Below are 20,051 nucleotides of genomic sequence, written 5' to 3' on the forward strand. Positions count from 1 at the left end.
CCTAATCAGATTTGTGCTCCAGACCCTTCCCAGCTCCGTGTGCCTTCTCTGGCCACCCTTATGCACCTCAGTGTCTCTCTTGTAGGGAAGGGCCCACAACTGGACACAGCATTCGAGATGTGGCCTCACCAGCACTGAGTACAGAGGAATGATCACTGCCTTGGTCCTGCTGGCCACACTATTGCTGACCCAGGCCAGGATGCCCTTGGCCTTCTTGGCTGCCTGGGCACTGCTGGCTCATGTTCAGCTGCTGGTGACCAGCATCCCCAGATCCTTTTCTGCCAGGCATCTTTCCAGCCACTCAAATTCTGCAAAGGAATTTTCCCCATCAGAATCTATTGCCTTTTTCTTTCCTTTTTTTCCATTTCTTTCTTTATTGAGCATATCTAGCTGTAGTGCAAGAAACATTTAGATTTGACCATGAAAACTGCAGCCTATCTCACTTTACAATGTGTCTCAGGTATTCTGGGGAAGATAAGCAGGGGTTTTTTTATGTAGGTTCACAAATGCTGCCTGAAAGACCTGCTAGATGAGCCCTCTGCCTCTCTCCACTGGTGAAGCCCAGCATTGATGTCACCCAAGAAGAGCCATCACTCACACCACCTCTCCAACTCTCCTCCAGGAAAGCAGCAGGGGAAAAAAGGGGCTTTTCCAACCTCATTGCACAAACACAAAGAGTAGAAAAACACCCATAAAAGCTAAGACCAGGCAGAGAAATGAGTAAGAGGTGAAGCATCCAGGGGGTGACTAAGAACTACTTTACAAATAATCAGGCTGAAGCTGCTGGACATGGAGGCTGGGGCCCAGGCCACCTGAAAGTCATCAAAACCGGTTTTTTTCATCTTTTTAAGATGCTTCAGCTATGTGAAAGCACAGGCTGAGCATCCTCTGCAGAGATTTAAGCAGGGAGGTGTAGAAACAGAAGGAATAAGGCTGGGAGCCAAATTGGGGCATAGCGGGTGTGGAAGGAGGGAGGTTAAGGCACTTTGCTACATGTCAACTTAGGAATGTGGCTCACAAGGCCTGTTGTTTGGGTTTAGAGTTGCACAAGAGGTTAAGAAGCTCCAAAAAAAACCCAACGAAACATGCAGTACATAGATAAGTGGCAGTTGGGTTGCCACAGAATGCCCAGCCATGAAGAGTTTCCCTTGGGCTAACAGCCCTCCAAGGGGAAAGGAAAGCAGAGTCTCTTCTCCACAGGTGCAAGAGTTGAGGACATTTTCCATTAAGCAAAAGATTAAAAAAAAACAAAACAAAACAAAAACCACCAAACATACAGAAAAAAAAGAAAAATAAATAGACAAAAAAGTGCTCGACCATAAAGATGAAGCGGCCACAGCACGGCTGTGGTGAGCAACACTGGAGACAGTGCAGATCAAAGCTCAGCTTCAAGTTGGAAAAGCAATGTCCCTGTCTCCAAGGCACAGAGGAGATGGCAGGGTACAAGGAGCTCCTGTTGCTGGACTAATATTTGGAAACAAATTATGTCATTTGAAAATACAAGCTCTATATGCTTCACCAAGAAGAACAACAGCTACAAATACAATTGAAATGCTTTTCTTTTCCCTTTCTGTTTTCTGTTGCCCAGTGTATGTAGGAAAAGGAGTGAGGCCAGCTGGGTGGGACAAGAAACTCATGTCCATACATTATATTCATGGTCATAGAGAAAATCTTTACCAAACCTTTCCAGACACAGTCTGACAACAGGCTAACAGCAGCCTTTGGGAACATCTGTTCACTTCCATATAGTTCTCATGCACACTTTAAAAAAAATAAAAAAGAAGTAATAAAAATGAACCTTTTTTTTTTTTCCTACCCATCTCCCATAAACATCCAAATTACTTCCTCTAACAGACAGAACTGCTTCCACACAATCAATAGTGGGTTTCAGTTGCATGTGGTACTATCTGTGTAGGCGGGAAGAGTTCAGCAAAAGGTGGCAACGTCACCCACAGCCTGCCTGATGTATGGAAAGCTGTACATCCCTGAAAAGCCATAAGGCAGCTTCCCTTTGCTCAGCTGAATCAGCATGCAAATTTCACTCAGATGAATGAGGCAACGGCACAGGCAGGGTGTATCACTTCAGGTTTTGGGACGGAATGACAGCTGGATAAAGCCATCCTGGATTAGTCTGCTACTGGGCAGATTGCAGCACGGATACCTTGCATGATGGGGCGCTGATATTTGCATACTGCACGGGAAGCCAGCTAGCACCCTGTTTGCACAGGAGATGGAAGGAATAATCCTGCCTTACTTTGTAAATTACATTTTTTATCCTAACTAAAGAGGAAGAACGAAGCCTCATACTAATATGATTATTGTGTTCTTGGATGCACTCACTTGAAAAAATAAAAGAGTTGCACTAAAAGATACTCATTCACTGAGCTGGTCACTCATTTGCAATCCCATTTCCACACCACAAATAACCATTTTGCTTGCTGGGCTGTGTTATCTCCACAGCTATACACACATATGCTAATTCACCTACAGAGGCATGGCAGGTGAGCATCCCAAATCCTCCAGTCAAATGAATGGAATACAGAAGAGATATCTGAGAAATAAAACATGTTTAAAAAGCACCTAGAATCAGGCAGAACTGAAGTGTTTGGTCGTATCAGAAACATAATTTCCCGAATGGCCAGGCTCATTCCAACACAGACGCTGAGCAAAACCGATCACTGACTTCAACACAGGGATGTATCAAAAAGCAGAAGATAGCCACATTGTTCTGCACACGCGAGAACCTCTAGTTATTATTTTATTATTATTTTAATGCAGAAGCAGTTGTCCCAGTGCTTATTATTTGGCTGAATGAGCTGAAGTGAGACTCCCCGGGCAGCTGCTGACATAATGAATGATTGTGTGGTGAAGCCCAGAATGTGAATGATGAAGAATTTTGAAAGGCTCTGGAATCTGTGAATAACAAAAGTAGCTACAGTCCCCAAAATCTCACCATTTGTTCTCAGCAACAAAGGAGGACTCAAAGGCCTTTGTTTAACAAAATGATTCAAAAACAGGATACGAAAGGAATTAGGGGTTATCTCTACTGGCATAATACAGCAAGCAAATTGTGTCCCCAAGTAGGAAGAGTTATGAATGTGTCCTGTCGAACATATTGTTAACTGAATTACTACGGTACTGTTTCTTTTATCCCTTTTCCAGTACTGTTACTGTGTTTCCTGTGTCAGTAATTCTCAAGGTCTTACGGCCTTTCAACCCAGACTCTGCAGAAGGGGAGCTGCTTATTCCACCAGAGACTTTGGACCTCCAATGTGCAAAGGGAAGCACCTGACCCTTCCTCTCAGGATTTCCACCATGACGCCTTGGCATGTCTCACTTCACCAGTATTAAAAATGACCACTGTTACATTTATCTAAAATAAATATTCAATTTGCATTTAAAAAAAGCCCCAAGAATCACAACCCTATTAATGGTCTCCAGTATGGGACAAGAGCTTGACGGGGGGGCCAAGGCACTGGATGGGCACTGGAAAAAGACAGCCATGCTCCAAAGCAGCTCCTTTCCCCTCGAGGGGGAACAAGCACTCCAGTTTTGGAGCACATACTGTGGGGATTACGTATGAGCTCGGTAAAAGACGATTGAACCTGATGAAGATTCATGCCACACTGACAAGTGCTATCCAAACAAATATAAATTCAATTAAAAGACTCTGTTGTGTGAGCAATAAACTGAGAAGTGTTCTGGATCAAGGAGTGGAAAGCCAGCTCACCCGTGAAGGTTGTCAGGCATGAGAAATTAAGACAGCAGACACGAGCAATGCTGATGCTGAAACCAAAGGAGGGCACCATAAATCAGAAGGATGGCACTCCTGGGCAAGGGGACAAGGGACCAACACCCACTGATGGACAGATACAGCTCTGCTCCCTCCTCCTCTTGTTTGGGACCATCAGCTGAGGGGCTGGCAAGGGTTTAACCCCCTGCAGGCTCCACTGCCCACAGGATGAGCTATGCCAAAACCCTGGCGACAACACACACTTGCAGGGATAACATCAAGGACCCCTGCACAGGGTGATAACACTGGTTGTCTTTTCTTGCATTTAGGCATTCATTTTATTAAACCATGCACTTCCTACTGCAGCAGCCAAAGTCAATACTACCTGTGGTGTCTCTTTTGCCAATCGCTATAATGCTGTAGCTGCAAGCAGTGCAATAAAACCTGCTTGTGCTACCCTGACTGCCTCCAGTCGATGCAAATTTGGCAATCCTTTCAAAGGAACCAGGCTTGCTTTCACCTTGGGATGCTACTCAGACCTAGAAGAAAAAGTTGCTCTGACATTAATTTCTACAGGTGCCTCATCAGCTTGTCCTGGCTCTCTGAGGAAACACCGATTAGACAACAATAAAAATGCAGCAGAAACCCATGGCTAAAAAGAATCTTCAGCTCCTGGCCTCCTTCAGTCCCCTGGGCAGTACTCATAAAACAAGAGGGATTCATCAGCATTTCTTTAGAAATACTTTAGTGCACCTTTGCTGACACTGGGTGCTAGGTGTTATATCTGAAAATTATTTTTTTAATGAATGACGAGATTAGCACTAAATATTCCAATTCCAGGAGCTGCACCAGAATTTTAAAATAAAATGAAACCATGTGATTCATGGTAAAAAAGATAACAATATATGACAGCCACACTGAAAAGTTGCCTAGAGAACATAAGGTGAAGAAAATCTGCTATCAAATTGTCATGCCCAACATGAAATAAAGCCCTTACAAAACAATGCAGGGCTGAAGAGGCTGGAGATGTATGTTTTCCGAGTCGTGACGTCTCCTGAAATACGGTTTAACACCTGTTATTAATCCTGCTGCCTTGGCACATTTACACCATTACTTCTCCTGTCTCAGCTACAAATTCAAAGGATCACACCTGAGCCTGACATTAACCCATGCAAACACCACAGCCAGAGTTCACCCATCCTGCATGCTCAAAGGGAAGCCTGCCATCGAACTCCATTCTGTTTAAGAAAACTCCTAATTCCAGTCCCAGACTTATCATCCCTCCCTGTCAACTCCACTTTAGCCTTTTGCCTTCACCAATGGTAATTTATGGATACAGATATATGGTGTGGCACTGACTGTATTCTAGCTGCTGATTTGTGTTGCTCTTAATGTATTAAGCCTCCAAAAGGGCAGTGGAGAAACAAAGTTTCCACTAGTTGCTTACTAAAATTGCTAGAATGGTAAATAAGCACAACAGAAATACTGAAAATACAAGAACCTCACAGAAACTAAACAAGTAAAACATGGCAGAAAACGCCCCCAAACAGAGTTGCTCCTCCCAGCTCAAAATTATCCACTTATTACTGATTTTTGGCACTGGGCATCACTTGCTCCACACCACCTCTTGCCATCTACCAAAATTTAGCAGAGATTTCAACATGCTGAAGCAAAAACATCTCTTCACTTGGTTCTGCCACACTCCACGCAAAGACCCTAACAGCTGATCTGACAAGAGTATCACAACCTTCAAACCATGACTGCCTTCAAAGCCCTGACATTCTCCAAAGAAATGCTGTACAGAAAGAAAGCAGTGGAGCCCCATGCTCTTGCAAAGTGTGTCTGCTCTTACCATTTCAGCGCCTTCTGCATCCCAGCTGCACAGTGACACCAACAAAAGATGGAGTGCCTGTCCCAAAGAGCATCCCACCAAGGAGACACAGAGGGAGGTAAAAGAGCCAGCAGCAGCTTGGGGAAAAATCAAGCAGAGCTGGGTGCTGGTGACAGCAGTGAATCCTTAGGCAGGAATGCTCTTGTGCCTCCTTTCCCAGCATCACCCTGCCAACGTACAAAAAGTGGGTTTAACCCCCGAATTTTTCAGCTGCTTCTGATCTCAGTGAACGTTAATGTGTGGACAATAGGCTTAGCCCCTATGTCCCCACTGCTGTGCCCTGCAAATGACCTTTAATTGGCAAGGGACACAATGGGACACAAGGGCTGATTCAGAGCCGCTCCTGCCGACCATGTCACTTCTTATTTACACTTGCCAAAGCACAAGCACCACTTCTCTGGGGACAAAAAAGAAAAGGAAAAAAAACCCCAAAAAATGTATGAATGTACTTTGTTGGGGCTCCATAGGAAGATGTGAAAGATTTGGGCAAAATGAAGCTCCAGCTGATCTTGGTACTGCAGTGTACAAGCAATACCAACAGGGCAAAGGGGGAAAGAGAGGCTCACCATGAAGGAATATCCTGGCTTATGATTTTATTTCTTCAAGATATTAAAGGATGGTATTTTTACCTTATGCAACAGAAGCCTATTAAATTTTGAACTCTCCCAGTAGTCTTCAGGAGCACAAAAAAAAAAAACAACCAAAAACCTCACTAGTTTTCCACTCTCTCTTCTAAAATATTACAGCAAAATAAAAAACAACAAAATGAGCTCTGCTCCCCAGTGAAAACAGTAGACTGTCCTGCACTTCCTCGTGTTTGAAGTCCTATTCCCCAAGTCCCCGGTCCCTTCTAGGTCTATTCCCCTTGCATCTCTAGTCACTTTTCCTCTCCTCCCTCCCTATCTCATGTTGAAGATATTCCATACAATTTAATAAAGAGTCAGCTAAGTGGTGGCTGTGTATAATCCAGCTCCAGTACTCTGTGACTGCATCTCCTTTAGAACAGCCATAGGCTAAATAAGTAAGCAGGAGCAATTTTCCCTCTGGGAGATGCAGCACCTTTCCCATGGCCCAATCACCGTTTTATTATGCTGGTTGCACAACACATTTTGAGGTTTGGAGCACGCTCTGAAAAACTGCAACATTTGTTCACACATAAAACTTTCCCAGAAGTAATACAATACTAAATTAGCTATCATTTCTTCAAGTGGGCTGTTTTTCTTTTCTGCTGATGATTTTTATGCTTGTGGTGCACATTAAAGGTAGCCTCACCAGACAGGTATAGTGCATTAAAATGGAAATGTCAATATGGTGAAACAGTATGTGTCACGTTAAACAACATTATTATGTGTATTTATACTCCAGGAGGCAATGACCACAAGATGCAATGCACCAGCAACCTTATCTGCCCATTAATAAAAACTTGTACTTCTGGCAAGTCAGGTGTCATGGCAATGTAGTGCATAAAGCCTATTACTGGCACCAGGAATGGTAATTTATAAAAATGTTGTATTTAAAGCTATGTGTTATAGTTACAGAGCAGGTCAAGAAGATAAATTGTGGAAATAATTTTGCCTTAAAAGTGAATGTTTAAAGTCGCTCATCTCATACAAATACATTGCTTAGCGCTTCTTAAATTTTCAAGATTCTTATCATAGTGACGCCTCAACTATGCACACTTGGGACTCTAAAACTTCAAAATGATCAAGTGAACATTCCTTTCCTGCATGTCATCTCAAGCACCCACCAAAGAGGTCACCATGGAGCCCACAGTGGTGTCAGCCCATGCACAGCTCCAAGGTAAAAAGGATTTAGATAAATTGCCCAGCACAGCACAATCGTTATTTCACTTGTATCTGACCTAAATACCTGCATTTCTAGACTATCTTCTCTCTGGATACAAATTATTCCTGCTTAAGATATTAAAAAGCAGACTTCTATAACTCAACCTTAGTTATCTGAGCTTAAAATTCAGGGAATTACAATTATGCTCAACAAACAAAAACTCCCTTCAAACCACAGGCTAGAATAATCGAGTTGAAATGAAAAATGCCACAACCTTTCTGATCCCCAAAGCAGGGAAGGGTTTATTTAAGCCACTACCAGTACCCACTAGTTCTGTTACCACTAGGATGGGAAAAAAATACAGTGCTATTTCCCAGGTGGCCTTGAGAACAGAAGTCCTTGCTCAGTGCCAAGGCTGTTGCTTGGAGCTGGTACAGCAGCAATGACCTTAAAATCTTGCTCCTTTGATCTTCCTTTACCAAGACTGCTCACCCACACAGCACCATGAGCCAGCAATTAAGCTGACTGGCCCAGGGAACAAGCTTTCTCTGCCCCTCACCTCCTCCCTGTCCTCCTGGATCATGGGACAGTTTTGTGCACGCCCTAAATACCAGCAAAGCTGTTTTCCCAGCAAAGGGAGGAGGTTATCAACAAGCTTCACTGGGAGGTTCTGCTCAACAGTTCAGCATGATTCAGATCACAGCGTTTCCCTCCTATGCCTCCATAATTTCCTCCTTTTCTCAGGGACTGTGGGGGCTGCTGAAATCTCAATGACCTATTCATCTTGTCCACATGTAGGAACAAAAATATCTAAAGAAAAACATAAAATTATTTTACAGCAAGGCTGCATGAAGAGATCCAGATAAGACCTCTATTCTACATGAAGACTTGAGTACAGCTTAAGTGGCTTTTCACTTTCATGAGCAATGCAAACCAAAAACCATCATGCTACTAGGAAACCCCTGTCTTACATTTTATTTTCATATTAGTAAATAAATGGAATTGAAAAAAAAAAAAATCACCAGACCCACCAGGTAGAACACTTAACTGGGAGATGAAATTCTCCAAGAACGTCTTCACACACAGACAACTATGACTAGGTGTCTTGAGAGGGGGAGGCTCAGAGAAGTGCATCAGCAAAAAGCTTCCTAGAAAGTCAAGGGGACTGAAAACTAGCAAGAAGAAGGTGGTAGTATTTTTAAGTACCCTTGAGGAAGGGCAGACCAAGAGACTCTTTTACTGTTATGTTTTTCTCATGGTACCCAAAGCCTTGGGAGGGGAATGAGCTCCCAATGTCTGCTTACCCAGCTCAAGCAATTATCCCATAAATTGTGCAGGGCTCTTGTATCACTTAGCAAGCACACCTTCCAGCACCAGCACCACGTTGCACGACTGTTACAACCACAGACACAATTTCCATGGCTTAGAGGGAGCACAGCCAAGTGGGAAGGGAACCAGGGAGCCAGGGCATCTGCCTGACTCAGTGTATCACCTTGCCCCAGCTTCACACCCATAAGACAATAGAAAGGGAAGATTCCCGTGTCAAAAATTCATGAGGTAACCAGCTGTGACAGCAAAGAGGGTCAAAATATACAAGCAGACAATAAAAGGCTCCTCCTCTATCCAGGGATGCTCAAATTTCTGCTCCAGAGTAATTGTACTTCCTCATCAGTTGCAGGTTAAATTTTCTGTTGACACTCATGAGCAATGTTAGGCCGTTTAGAAACATGAATTAAACACTGAAGTAAAATTAATAAATAATCATTATTATAAATTATAAATAATCAGACATTTTGACAGCTATCATACAACTGCTACTAAATGAGAACAAACCCATCCCTAAAAATTAGCCAAGACACAGACAAGCAACGAGCAGCTGTTCATGTTTCCATTTTGAGCAATGAACAAGTTTTAACAGGGTTTGTCTGACAGAACCATCATCGTCTACCAAGTGAAAGGCAAGCAGCTTCAAACCTGATACATGCCAAAATTCAGATGTCCAGCTCTCTCCACAGTAAACTAGATAGTAATAAGAACAGGACCAAGTGATCCTCAAATTACTCACAAAAGAGGATTGTATTTAAAATGAAGAGCTGTATTACTTCTTAGTAAGGAAAATTACAAGTTGAATTGCATCACTTATGCACCAAGATAGCTGGATAAATGCAAAATATATGAAAATATTGCACTTCATTTGATAGTGGAGACAAATAAGAAATGCTTACCTGCACAGCAAGCATCTTTTTACAGATTGCTTTAGCACCATCCTGATGATGCATCACACATAAGTTTAGAAAACTACAGACCTAAGCAAAGATTTACTGTATCAGCACTTGGAGAGTAGAGTGCCATGAAAGTTGAACAGCAAAAATGAAAAGCCACTTTGGTGCACACATCTCTGTCTCCAAATGGAGCAGGAAACCCACCTGGGGATCTGCCAAGGCCACCAACTCCTCCATTCACCCAGACAGACTAATGACAACCAGGAGAATCTTTGGAAAAGTCAAAAGTCAAACTCAATTTTTAAAGCTCATGCCGCTACAAGCAAGGTACCAGTACATCAAAACTGAAAGGCTGATTCAAAATTCTCCCTGCTGTAGAAAGCTGGGTGATACTTTTTGAGACAAGAGTCTGATTCAGCTAAAGCCATACCCATCCCAGCTCAGGAAAGATCTCAGGTCCATGCTCAGATCGAGAGCTTCACAGTAGGAAAGTAAGAATTGAAGGCAGCTCCCAAGGGACACATTATCCTTGGCTCCCAGAGCAAAACAGATGAACTCATCACCCACCTTAGCAATAAATGCAATAATCACCCTTGGGAATTCACACCAGCTTGGGATCAATTCACACCGGAACAGGCATCCGCTCTGTTTTCTAAATCCAGCATGTAATTTAGCCTCTGCCAATATGGCTTCATTTTCATATTAAACTCAATGGCATTTTGCTACTTAAAAACACATTTATGCCATCAATTGACATTTCACAGAAATCAAGATTGATGCCACCAGACAGTCTGGAATATAAACCAGAAGCACTATAAAAATCACTTATTGAACAATTCCTTGAGACTTAGGAATAGTTAGGAGAGAAATCAGAGATCTCAGTACAGCAACAAACAGCCTCTCTGCAGAGATGTCTGCAGCATCCCACAGTGAAATATCAAGCCAGCAAATCCTTCCTAAACTAATCGTGGCTGTTTCCAACTTCAGAGCCCCTTCTTTGGGGCTGGCAAGACGCCTTCCCCAAACTTCAAAGCAGCAAGACCTCAAAGATGCTTTATTGGGTTTACACTGGCCCGCAGACCTAATAGATGAGGTTGATACTGGCCAGCAGCCCATGGATTCTCACACCTGGCCAACAGACTCCTGCAAAAGCTAGGCTTTGCTCCAGAAGCTGCAATCTTTACAACCGTTTCAAAGTAAGTATTCAAGTCTCTGAAAGTTTTCCCCTTTGAAGAAACCTTGTGCAGGGGCTGGAGAGGTCTGGAGGATCTCTGTAAATGAAGATGGTGAGAGGGGGGATGAGTGTGTGTGTTTAGTAGGGTTATGTTACATCTTCTACATCACCCTGTATTTTAAGGCAGGAAAATCTGCTCGGAAATGCTTTCAGAAAGAAGCAAAGAAAAGATTTTGAGTCAAGAAGAGCTAAATTTAGCAGGTGAATCCCTCAGCTTTTCTACAGTATCCCAAAGCATGCTAGCTGGCAGAAGTATTCAGAAAACAAACCCTTAATTCCAATATTTAAGGTCTAACGATTGTTTAAATACTCCTAAACTAAAACAAGCTCCTTAGGTTGAATTTTTTTTCACTTTTTTTCAGCTTGTTCCAGCATTTATTATTATAGATTTCTTTTAATCACAAACCACCAGGAAATTTCAGACCCACTCTGGATGCACCACATGAAGCCAAGGACAGTATCTTATCCACACACCTCCATCCCAGGAAAGCAATGCTTCAGAAATATTTTTACAGGGACTCAGAACCTTCTAGTAAGTTTAATATTGTTCTCACAATATTCACAAGGTAGGAATCCAGTGCAGGAACATGCCTAGCTTTTAGCTTTAACCCCAGCTTAAGCTATCCCAATAACTCCAATGGAAAAATAATGGAAGTGGGAAATGGTAGTCATGCTCTGCACCATTACTCACACCTAGTATGCAGATATATTTTTTTAATGCTCTAACATTAGAGGCGGATTTTCAAAAGACGCATCTCCCATCCAGCCTATCTTTAATGATTTTTCTGGCTGGAGCCCATCAGCAGCCATGGAAGCTGGCAGAAAGCAGACAGCAAAGGACAGATGAGGATTGTTTTAGGAAAGAGTAATTTTCACCCAACATAACTCTTCAGCAGAAAACATTCCTGCTATGAGGCACCGTCCTGCCTTCTGAAACTGCATCGCATTTCTCCAAGGAAACCCTTCTCAAACACATAGTGCTATGAGATTTACTGCTCCTCCTGCCCCAAAGGTATGGGTTTGTGCAAATAAACTTTTAACCACCCCCCCCAAAAAACCCTTAAATAAAAAAAAACCCACACTAAACAAAAATATTTTAAAAAGGGACAGAAAAAATGCATGTCAAGATCGCAGCTTCACCTGAAACTGAAATAAAAGACTTTTCTGCATGCAAGGCTTTACAGACACATACCTGGACCTGGATAGTCAGCAGTAGCCAAGCTGGAGGCAGGATCAGCCTTTCCGAGAAAGCAGGATGCAACCAGCCCCCCACAGAAGAGCCTTGGATCACTCTGTGTGAATTTATTTTGAAAGTCAGATAAGAATTGATCTGCCTGCTTGCCTAAGGAGTGATAATACATGCTGTATTAACTGCACAATGCTTTTCTTCTCCTCAGTCTTTGTAATTAAGATTTCTATATCACTTCAGGGAAACACAACTTCTTGTGCATTGCCTTACTTTCAGAAACACCAAGGGCCTCCGTGGTTTCTACTATGAAACCGAAAAAGCAGTGAAAAGTGATCGTGGGCAAAGGAAGTGGACTTTAAATTCTACATCGGAAACCTGCAATCATTTCAGATTATCAGCAGCACCTAAGCAACTTAGTAAAACAAATTCCCACAGCTTCCACTGGTGGGTCTGCTTTTAAAACTGCTAAATATGATTTTCCTAAGTCTTTCATTGACACAAGCACACAAATCCCACTGACTTATAAAGAGCTCTAAGTGCTACCAGAAAGAATTTTAAAAGGTGTTTAGGCTCCTATTTCATCCTGAAATCAACAAGAATTAGCCACAGACCTTCAAAAATACTCCCCAAAGGCAATGAAGAATTAAACTTTCATGTTATTTAAAGGAGGTTTTTTCAAAGTTCATGAATTACCGGTCGTTTCAGTTCCTACCCTCTAATGGATGAGAAAAAAAAAACAAACAGGAAAAAACCACATTTCGTCTTTTTCTAGCAATGCTTTTCTTTGCATTACTGACTTTCCAAACCACAGTGGAAGTGCAGAACTCGGAAGCAGAAAGTAAAGGTAAGTCAGTGGAAAGGTTTAAAAAGCTCACTAAGACACTGAGCAAAATATCTTAATTTATAATTTCAGCTACCTTTTTCACTAGCATATTCCGGGGTTTCCTCACTTGGTCTGATCAACACAGAAACCCACAACGAAAGTACTCTCATTGAAACATCTTCTTTCACAGCCACTATAGAAGGAAAGGAAACGCTGATTTTGGAAGAGGTTAGGGTTTTTCTGAGATGAAAAGACACCTATGCAAGAATTTGCCATAACATGTAGCGTTTAAATGGGGGATATTGTCTGACTAAGAGGATTTAAATAGCTGGCTGGGCAGCACAACCTAAATGCTTCAGTCTGTGATTCTGCAGGGAGGGCTGGAAATCAGCGTATGGCATCTACTGAGTATTTCCCAACCTTCAGGACTGTCTGCAAATCCTGCCGAACCACTGGCTCCAGCAACAAATGAATACCTCAGCAACTCGTCAGATAAAGTCTTTCAGCTCCGGGAAAACTGGTTCGGTGATTGTGATGCAAACCATCGCCAATTGCGGCAGCAAACACGGCGGGGAAGGGGTAGGCGGTGGAGAGCTTTGTCCGTCTCCAAAACGGGACACATTCCTGGCTAAATGCTTGCCCCGTGGATATGCAGGGAGATGAATAAAGTCAACAGCCCAGAAAAGCTCAGCTGGCTCAGGCCAGAAGCATCACCCTTGAGTAAACTTGGGAATGGCATAGCCGGGCTTGTGCCCAGCCTCCTTAGGCGTCGTGCGATGGAGAAGATGGAAAACTACCTCCTCCGAAGAATGACTATGGATTTTTAAGTCTAACATTTTAAAATGCAGTGATATCTGTAATGAAAACATGAAATAGTTTACTGAACCAGTTATAAACTTCTCTCCACAGAAAACATAAAATAGGAAGATTTTCCATAAATATTCTGTGTAAAAAAAAACCAACCAAAGCTATTTTGGAGAAAATGAAAACTGTGTTTTACTAACAACATTTCTGATTAAACAATTTACTCAAAAAGCCTATTTTATGATAAAACAAAACTTAAAAACCCTGACATTATTGAAAAACATATGTCTTCTGCAAAGATATTAAAAGCTAGGTAGTAAATCTGTGCTCCGTTTTATTCCTTTTAAGGTTAAACAACCTTTTTCTTTTAAGAGTAAATTGAGACTTGAAGTCCAAAATTACTGCTTTTAGAATGCAAGAGTACAGCAGTTTCAGATCACAGTCCCCTGTACCAATTTGCTCAGAATATCCTTTTTGACTCTAAACACACTGTTTTCAAAACTACCAACACAGAATATTTTTATGTATTTATGCTCTTTACTCGGCAAGATCACAGCTCACGCAGGAGGACCAATTTGGGAAGAGAGAAAGGCAGCATGTTTTGCTGTGTTAAACTAAAAAGGAGGAAGTGAATTTGCCTTGCTCAGTCCTCTTGTTACAAGAGCCCTGCTCCCAGTTAGCAAGGGATATTGCTTTATTTCTTCTTTCCCTTCCAGTACATGAAACTCGTGAGGGATTTTTTACAAGGCTATGTACTGATAGGATAAGGGAGAATGGCTTCAAGCTGAAAGAGGGTAGATTCAGATCAGATATTAGGAATAAATTCTTTACTGGGAGGGTGGAGAGGCACTGCCACAGGGTGCCCAGAGAAGTGGTAGATGCCCATCCCTGGAAGTGTTCAAGGCCAGGTTGGATGAGGCTCTGAACAACCTGGTCTACTGGAAAGTGTTCCTGCCCATGGCAGGGGGAGTGGAACTAGATGGTCTATAATGTCCCTTCTAAACCAAAACATTCTATGAGCCTGTGATATTCAACTTTTCTTGCTTCTCATGTGCACACACTCTTGGTATATTATTTTTTTTAACAAATACAAGTGGCTTTCTCACTATTTCTTCTCTGCTTTAAGGCATTTTTCTGAAGGAAACAGTAAACTTCAAAAAGCTAGACCACCACCGAAGAACACACAAATGCTACTCAGTGCAAGACTATGTGGGTTCATTGCAACATGGCAACCAAGACATTCATTTACCAACATTTATATGAAAAACACCTAAGTGTGAGGTGTACAAAACTTCTGGGCCAAGAGCTCCACAGCTTCTCTGCTAGCCCATGGCATCAGCTTCTCTGTTGGCCATGCAAGGCACTGCTGGTGTGCAAAACGCAATGACTTTCCCCCATGCAGCAACATGCAAGCCTCTGGGCCAGTAAATATGGCTAGCCCAAGCAGCTTAATGGTTAATGCTTTACTTTGAGCCATGGGCATTTAAAAGCAGCGAAAGCATTGTGCTGTGCTTGTCAGCTGGGAACAGGAAGGATGAGGAAAAGGCTTTTTGGCAGGGCAAGGAGAGATCAGCCCCACAGCTACTCAAGGGGGTCTCTGAGGCATTGCCACTACTGCAGGCTAGTGAATGCCCATTCAGAGAGCCAACACTGAGCCCACCTGCAGTGCCAGCCGGGGTGAAGGACACTAAGGCAGGCATTCCTCCCTATGGAGGAACTCTCCATCCGTGCATCCCTGCCCCTGTGCATGCTCTCTGGAAAGACAACCCCAGCTCATGGCCGCACCAGCAAGGAGCAAGCAGGCAACTCAGCAGCATTCACCTCTCACAAACAAAGAAATCTGATCATGCTCAGTAATTTCCTTAGGATAGATTGCAGTAGAAGCCTAGAGCAAAATTAACTGGATGTTCTGTCAAAGCCATTAGACCAGGACTGAACTCAAAGAAAATTACGTTCACTGATGCCTTCATATTTACTTTAGAATGCAGTCATTTTGACGGGTTCATGAGGTAGAAGATCTCATTTTATGAAGGTCTTAAGGGACAAAAGGAGCAGAAATATAACATGCTGCTGTCTCAGTCAGCAAAATGATCACAAAATTACTTTACAACTGACTTTCAAAACTACAAATCCAGTTATTTTGAGTAATTTCAGCCTTTAAAAAAAGATACATGGTGCTTCAGGTTGACCAAAAAAGCAACAAACTCGATAAGTATGATTGGGACAATTTTCCTTCCTTGTAAAATGATGTTTCTGCACATAACCATCTTCCTCTCCTTTAGTTCAAGAGCAACTTAAGGAGCACAGCCTACCAACCAGACAATAGAGCACAGACTTCATGTGCAATCAAACCATGAATCACCCCAAAATCTTGTTAAGATTCACTGGGTGTCAACCTAGGCCTCCTTCACCTCTTTATTAATAGCTTCTATCCAGAATGAGCAAGACACCTTATTTTCCAAAACTTTCAATCCCCTGGTTGGCAGCAAAGGAATGCACCAGCCCCATTTTCAGGATAAAGATACCAACATCAGCACCAGTGAGCAGCATAAAAGATTTTCCATGCTCTTCTGTCCAAGAACCTTGTCAGTAATGCCAGGATGGAGCTCTGGAAAGGCTCATCCTCCCTGCAGTGCCAGTGCCACCCCAAAAGGTGTGTTTCTCATATGGAAGAACGGCAAGTACAGCTCACTGCCAAACACAACAAACAGGGGCTTACAGAAAGCTCGTAGGAGGATATAATCTCTCCTCTGCAAGTCCAGTACAGTACAATTAGAAAATAATTTGGTGCAATACCAGCTCCCTGGCTGCAATTGCTGTGCTCCCCAGCCCTGAAATTACCACAGAGTTCCAAGTCTTGTTTGTATGGAGGAGCTGTGCTAAGAACACAAAAACCGTGCTGCCCTGTGTTGAGACTTTCCACGCTGACTTTACTCCTGCAGAAAAGCTTGCTGTGAGCACAGCTGGGTGCACCCAGCAGCAATTGTAAAAAGGAGAGGGTTTTTTGGGTTTTTTTAAAATAAATTTTTCCTATTTCCACTTCCAATACTAAAAAGGTGACACCCTTAAAATAGTAATAATAAAAAATATATAGCACTACATTTTTTTCCGTCATTTAAATTGATTGATTTCTTAACTTCTGCCTCCATCACATTTTATTTTCATTTTCTACTCTTTGCTTATGTGTGCAGACATTTTTTAATAAATCCTTTGCTCCATGTAATTTCAAATACAAATAAAAAAATAAACAAATAAATACAAAAGCAAAGTCCCAGGAATTTAAGGAAAGGGAAACTGAGGAATTTAATTTATTTAAACCCCACTATGCTTGCAAAAATAAGAGCAAACCAACTAATGCTATAAAAGCAACACTGCCCAACTACTGACTGCAGTTAATGCAATACATCTCTAAAAATGGCCCCTTTTTTGCTCTGTCCACAATGTTTTCCCTTCCTCAAGCCCTTTCAAGGGAAATCCTCCAGCATTACAAGCTGAAGATTCACTCCAGGAGCATAGGGATGGGGCTGGAGTGGCATTGCCTAGGGTTACCCATGGCTTGCAGGGAAAGCTAGAGCCACCATCCAACCAAAGCCAGGAAGAGCTGAGATGGAGCAGAAGCCAAGGACCCCTGACTGGCCATGGACAGCAGAGATGCTGCTGGTTGATGTTTGAGGCAAGAAGGAGCTATTTCTGCAAGCCCCAGCAAGCCCAGGAATTTAAATCCCTTCCTGGGAATCCACATCACGTGCTCACGGCGCTGCCCTGACGTCAAGGACAACCTGAATTAAACCGGGATGAAATAATTAGGCAAAACACATCTTGTAAAATTATCAAAGTACATCTGATAGCTGAAGCACACAACGTTACAGTAACTGCAACATCTGCATAACCTGTCAGAAGCAATAGAAATAAATGAACATTGCTGTTATTAATGCTGAAGTTGTCTTTAAACCCATTAAAATCACCATAGCCTCAGACCCAGGGAGGAGAAAGGTGGTGTCTGACATCTGTGCTGATCACAAGGGGAATCTGGTCAAGCTGGGTAGATACAGCCTTTCAAGCAGGCAGAGGGCTCTGAAGAAGCTATTATTTCTGGACAGAAAGGAAAAGGAGGATAGGACTGCAGCAAGAAGCTAAACACAAATTAAGAAGGAAAGAAAGAAAAAAATACTGATTCTGCATTTCCATTTTGAGCAAAACTAAATCCCTCCCCCTCTCAAAAAAAATCAGAAATCAGGTTTCTTTTTTAAAAAATAAGTAAGCATGAATGTAGTTCACTATAAAGACATGAACTGGCAAAAAATAAATAATAAAAAGGAAACTCAAAGCAAATCTTGTGGTCAGATCAAAATACTTAGCTTTGTTGTAATTAAGATTGACTTTAATGGATAAATGTTGGTTTTGGCATCCTGTCTCCTGCCTAGAAGCATATCCGTAAAATTTCTGACTCATATTATCATTTCAAATTGCCCAGAAAGTGATACCATCTAAAGTTAGCACCCTGGGACCTGCAGAGCAAACAGGTAAACTTGGGGTACCTGCAGGAAAGACAGTGTCACTGGAAGAGAGAATTGTGTCCTGCTCTTGTTGGTTTTGCAAACATGTATATGCAATGCACACAGTTAGGTATGTAAAAAGTAATTTTGTCACTCCAAGCTGAGGAAGTGGAAGGTATATATACTCTTGAGTATATGCATATTTGTATATATGTCTGTGTACATATGAGTACAGGAGTACACACATGAGTACATAATACATATATATTTTTTTTTTCTCAGTATATATATATATATTTTCTCTGCATCAAGTACAGGCACTAAGGGATCAAGCAAAGGCCCACCCTCACACCCTGACAAGCAGTCTAGCCCAAGCATCCTTGCAGTGCTGAGCCAGAGTGGGACACTGCTGCTCTTCCCTGTTGAAGTGAGCACCTCGGGAAGCTCCTGCAGAGCACAGCAAATCCATTCTCCAAGCACCATGTTTTGAAAAATAATGAACAATAGGGGGAAAACATGGTACAGAGCAGGCAGCTGGGTGATTTTGAGGGCTTCTCTCTCCTGCCTTGATGCCAAATACCAGCTCCAATGCCCCACACTCGGATCTGAGCTGACTCTCCAGTGCAGCAAAGCATTAAAAGCTGCTAATAGTGAAACTCTTCCTTCCATTAGAGGAGTCAAACACAGGTAATTCGTCTCACCAGCAGAAGCACCCAGAAATAAATTAGGACTGGCTGCAGCCTTATGAGACTGCCAGAGCTGCACCTGCCTGTAAAGCAGACACACCCAGAGCTCTCTATCTATGTAGGATACACCTACAGCTCTATATAGGATATAGGACACACCTAAAGCTGAGCCCCTGCGTGGTTGCTTATAAAACTGTGAAGGGCAAAAAAAGCCCAGCAGACCAGGTGTGACCCAAGAAGTGTGCTTTCGTTACAGTGAATCTTCTCCCTTCCACAGTTAGGAGTCTTGCTTGACACAATAAAATAGCGAGGGAGAGGAAGGGGCAAAAGCAGCTCTGTAGTACCAAAAGCAACCCAAGTAAGACAAGTAACCCATGTAACACAAGCAACCCAGCTCTGACATGAAAAGATGTGGTTTTTTTCAGGGTTCCACTCTTTGCAGTGATTCACAGCACAGCACTGCTCCTTTCGCAGCCAGCAGCAGGCAGCTTGCTCACCAGCTCTCTCAAGCAAATTGCTTTGCTCCTAGGGGCAAAAGCAAGTTCTCTTCTGAAGAAATCCCCAGGACTCAGCTTTTAAGGATTATTTTCTGTGCTGGAACTGTTTATTATCTAAATAAATTTCAGGTGGCTACATATCCATCCTCCCTCCAATGACCTACCTATGTTTCCACCCGCAGCTAGGATGGTTTAGGGTGCACATGTGGCAAACAAGCTTGACAAAAACAAGTCATCATCCAGCATTTTATAGTTAGCACTCCCGAACATAGCTTGTGCCATTGCCAAGCTCTTCTTTTTAATAATGTATCTACTGTTTGATGCTGTAAAGATCTTCCAGCATGTAATTAAGTCCAGGGAAGTCCTGCAGGCAGCAGTAGGATGAAACTGATACAGTGCTATGTAAAGTCTAGCATGTAGGTTATACAGTTGGTGGGTACATACAAATATATATATATGAATAGAACATCTTCATTCCTTTACACACCCATGCCTTCTCAACATATTATTAATAGCAGCAGAGCTCGGAGTGCTGCATACGTAGGAACACTGTTGATGTAACATTTGGCATGTTTATTCTCAATGGATATTTGTGATTAACTCTGCAGGGCACTTCTTTTGTATCTCTGTTGGGAAAATATTATTAAATGGAAATAGCCCCCCTTCTTGCAGGTGGCCTGCAGATTTTTTG

The 20,051-nt window shown here is 42.4% G+C and overlaps 1 protein-coding gene across 15 annotated transcripts in view; it reads right to left on the reverse strand.

Moving 5' to 3' along the window:
- The window catches only part of ADGRL3 (adhesion G protein-coupled receptor L3), a 486,265-nt gene that overhangs the window by 430,499 nt on the left and 35,715 nt on the right, over positions 1-20,051 (reverse strand). Inside the window, exon 1 of one of the 15 annotated variants that reach the window (XM_085058064.1) lies at positions 5,586-5,777. The exons of the other annotated variants lie outside the window; for them this stretch is intronic. The gene's annotated coding sequence lies outside the window, so the exon portion shown is untranslated. Of the gene's footprint in view, positions 1-5,585; positions 5,778-20,051 lie in introns of those variants that run through there. 15 annotated transcript variants of the gene reach the window in all.

This window comes from Lichenostomus cassidix, chromosome 4 (assembly GCF_008360975.1).
Source record: "Lichenostomus cassidix isolate B80296 chromosome 4, HeHo_3.0, whole genome shotgun sequence".
Taxonomy (NCBI): Eukaryota; Metazoa; Chordata; class Aves; order Passeriformes; family Meliphagidae; genus Lichenostomus; species Lichenostomus cassidix.